The sequence below is a fragment of the Gymnoscopelus microlampas genome (genome assembly GCF_963454915.1).
Source record: "Gymnoscopelus microlampas genome assembly, chromosome: 23".
Lineage (NCBI taxonomy): Eukaryota > Metazoa > Chordata > Actinopteri > Myctophiformes > Myctophidae > Gymnoscopelus > Gymnoscopelus microlampas.
The window spans coordinates 11,347,704-11,351,967 of NC_139960.1; positions in this window are offsets into that span (position 1 = coordinate 11,347,704).

Consider the following 4,264-nt stretch of genomic DNA (forward strand, 5'->3'; position numbering starts at 1 on the left):
GAACACTGAAAATATGAAAATAAATGATTTATTTATGTTAGAATATCTTTCAGACTTAAGTCTTATGGTATGGACGGCAAGTTCAATTGCTGGTTAACATTTTTATCTTTCCTCACAACCTTCGATTGCTACTGATAAGTTTCAAGCTGGGAGTGTCCGATTTTTACAGTAGTGTGGCATCGCCTTTAGAGCCACTGAACTAAATGCTTTTTTTTTTTGCAAATCTCTTTTGCTATTTTCATTTTAACATGTACGTTTATCACATTGTCAGTAGCATTTTAAGCTATAGAGTCGTTCTCTGTTGTTTTGCACTTGCATACCTTCCTATTTTCATAAGACATTATGGGTTGTATTGAGTGCTGCACTGACATGTCCCCCTATGGAAGATTAAGCCTGATTTATACTAGGCGTCACATGCCGAAAAACAGCTGATCTACAAGCTCAGAACACATTGCATCGCGATACGTTGTGAGATTGTAGATCGGCAAATTTTGGTGCACGACGCCAATGCGCAACCACGTACAATGGGCCCACACCCTTTGTTAGGCTAAGAACCATAGAGGCAGAAACATACACACATGCTATTTTAGGCCTCAAACAGGTCAGTTTGAACAGCGCTGCACAGCCTTCACCGTGCTCATCGCTTTGTTTTTCGGAAGAGTGGGGATGGGGAGGGGGGGGGGGGGGCTTGCTCTCTCGACTTCTGAGAAACACATTGGAACTCCACACAAGAGGTGGAATCAGGTTCAGATACATCGAACATTCCCACGAACGCCAGAGACACGGAATTCCACATTGCGGGCCCTTGCTTACACAAAGCCTTCCAGCGCGGTTTAGGTCTGCCTGGGTTGATGGCATGTGCCCTAACCACACAGACAAGCAGAAGCGGGGTGGGGGGGTGGGGTGGTGGTGGTGGGGGGGGGGGGGGGTTGTATGAGAGGGTTAAAGGCCACGGACTATTTTTGGGCAGCACCCTTTTATGTATTCAGAGATGTTTATTTAGGCTTTATGTAACTTACAAAACAATTTGAAGAGTATATTTTTATATGCGGTAAATATGGCACTTTATGTCATTTATAGTCGGGAAAGGACGGTCGCTATTTACAATCGTTTATCTTTTTTTTTGTCATTGTACTCAGTTTTTGAGAGCCACGAATTATTTTGAATTTCTGTCTCTGATCGAAGTTCCTAAATTGTACATAATCCATGTGTTCTATACAAGTAGCCCTCATTGTCCATCTCGATATGATCCTTAACGGTTCCAGAGTACCGTTGGTGAAACATCAAGTGCGGGAAAGAATTTTGTGACGGTTGTAAATCAAGTAAATAAATGGATGCTATACGGAGATGTTGCAACTGGTGTTTCCACAACTACTAATGTGCAACTTTAGATTGTAAGGGATTCAGTGTTTACAGTTGTCTTATTAGTGCTTGCAGTAACTACAAAGAGTAGCTCATTGCTTTCTGAAAGCATAGTCCTAACATGGAAAATGAACTGCAACTCAAAGCTTATTTCATGAATGATTTTTCAAGCTGGATCAGTAGTGCTGAAGTGGTCATATCTTTAGTGACGCAACCAAACTCTGTGCATCGCTTTACAACAATTGACAAGTTGTATTTTTTTCTTTTTTGTTGCCAATAAAATCTGAGCATCCTTTTTCCGTCTCTGTGGTTTTGTGTGCCATTTGCTATTAACTCTACTGGGTAGCAGTGTGGCTTACTGGTTAGGGTGACAGAGATTCTGACTGGACAACCTATGTTTAGGGCCTCCAAAACAACATTAATAACCTGCCTTGTGTCTTTGAGTCAAGACACTCTAGCCAACCTACTCACACATTATGCTTAAAAGCCCTTGAAAGATAAACCCTCCTCCTTTATTTAACGAGACGAGAAGAAAAAACACAACAAGACATCTCATATCTCACACATAGGAACACTTTTTATTCAGTGGACTATAAACACCTTCTTACAAAGATGAGGCATGTGTACAGTACAGACTGGTTACACCTGGTCAAGCTTTCGTTAAAGGGAGATGACAGCGAGCGGACTCATGAGGCAACACTCACTTACAGCGTGGCTGGGGGGGCCTGTCTGACTGCATCTAGTGGCGGTGAAATGCTGATATGGTAGACACAGAAGCACCTATGTGGACTTGACGTGGGGGGGGTATGATGTTGCCGGGGGGGGGGAGTTGAATAGTCAGCCTCTGCCACCTCATTCAGCCTGGCTGACTCTCGACAGCTTTTTTTTTTTTCTTTTTTTTTTCCAGCATAGGGGAGGGGGGGAGGCGGGGAGGGGGTGTTTGAAAAGCATTGCAGCCAGCTAGCCGAGCGCGAGTAACAGCCTGTTTTGTTAGCTGTCTGAAATCCTCGGGACCGGAACCGCGTAAGCTCAACTCACTATGCCGGCGGATTGAGCCCCCAGAGTCGAGGGCGATTGTTTCAATACATTTTGTCATTAAAAATCGGGTGGCAGTGCAAACAGGGTGGAGAGGGGTGTGGGCTAGGCCCCGCAAAGCACCGTATTGTTGAGGTGTCAGGACCGCTCAGGCTTATCCAGCCACGGGAGGAGGCGGCGGCGGAGGGTGGAGGGTGGGCTTTTTTTGGGTGGATGTCATTCTGCAAACTAATGCTTCTGGTCTGGTTCACGCTCTCACTCAGCCGCTCATTCACTCACCAGACAGCGGTTAGTCGGTGTGTGTGCGCGTTCCAAACCGTCTGCTGGTGCGGGACTCGCCGCCGGTGAGCGGCGGATGGAGCACCTGCGCGTGCACGCACCAAAGCGCACGCACACACACAGGCACCAACACACACACACACACACACACACACTCAGGAGCTGCCATGCTTTAGAGATGCATAGTTTGTTTTGGTTTTTTTAAAGAGAAGAATGGGCAATCTGCCACTCTCTCTCCTTAAGCGTTTTCTTTTGAGGTTTGGTTAGTTTATTGAGACAGACAGTCTCATAATAATAATAATAATAATAACTTATAGCGCTTTTCTAAGTTACAAAACAGAAGCAAAATGAAAACAACTATATTAGGAAAAAACAGTAGGAAAATGTACGCCTATTTATCCATCGTACGATGGATTTTTTTCGTACAACTATACGACTATAAACCAGGCCTTAGCTGGTAGGCGTTTACATGGGTCCATGGAACCTAAAACTAGTGCATTTAAACTTCTAATAAGGTCTACTCTTCATTTGTTAGTTATACTTTAAATACAGTTTAATTGTAACTACCCAAAGACACAGGGGGTGCTGGATGATAGAGAAAAAGCGCATATTCATAAACAAAATTGACAGTAATGCGTCTTTCACATCTTCTCAGGTCTGCGCAACGAAGCAACATTTCTCTATTCTTTTATTTCACATTTGTCAGAATGGACTTAGTGACTTCTTGGTAACTGAGGTGGGGGGATACATTACATCTCAGTCTTTTTTAACGTAAAGAGGCATAATCCTCTTAAAAGTAAATAAAGCAAAAGCAAGTGGTGCTATGGTGAAAGGCTCATGTTGCGAACCAAGTTTAAGAGTGGAAAGAAGAAATGCATAGCATAAGTATTCATTACTGCATGGCATCAGTATTGCTTTTAGTCAAAGGTTAAGACCCTGTATATTTCACTAGTAATCACTCACTACATAGTTTGTTAGCATTGGGTTAGAACTGTGTTTACCTCAACTCATCACGCTGACAATAATGGCAACAACATGCAATTATAACTAACTTACAATACGTCACATTTGGTTTGGTCAGTGACTTTTTCACCTCACCACGTGAGACTTAAGAGGAAGCTTGTGTTGTCCAGCATTGTTTACAAATGAACAATTGCATCAGTGACAGTATCATGTTTAGCGAATAGTTAGGACCCCGTCTATATCAGTAATCACTTACAAAGTCGTTTGAAGGCATTGGAACCGGACAGTATCGTGTGTTCCGCAAGCCGTCATACTCCTGACAATGGCATTCCATTGTGTTCTGCAGTGCCTCACGCAATTTGGTTTATGTTTAGCAATTGGGGTTGAATGATTACATCATGTTTGGGTCATTCACTGTCGTGTTGGTGACTGCATAGTGCAGTCCAGCTCTCAACATGGAGTCCGGGGACCACCAGGGCTCCCTGAGGAGGATCCAGGGGGTCCTCAGCTAAATGACTGATAACTCTGTAACTCTGATAGTGCTAAATGAATACTACTAAGGATTGTACAGTGTAGAATTGGGTGCCAGAGATAAAATACAGTGTGTGTGTGTGTGTGTGTGTGT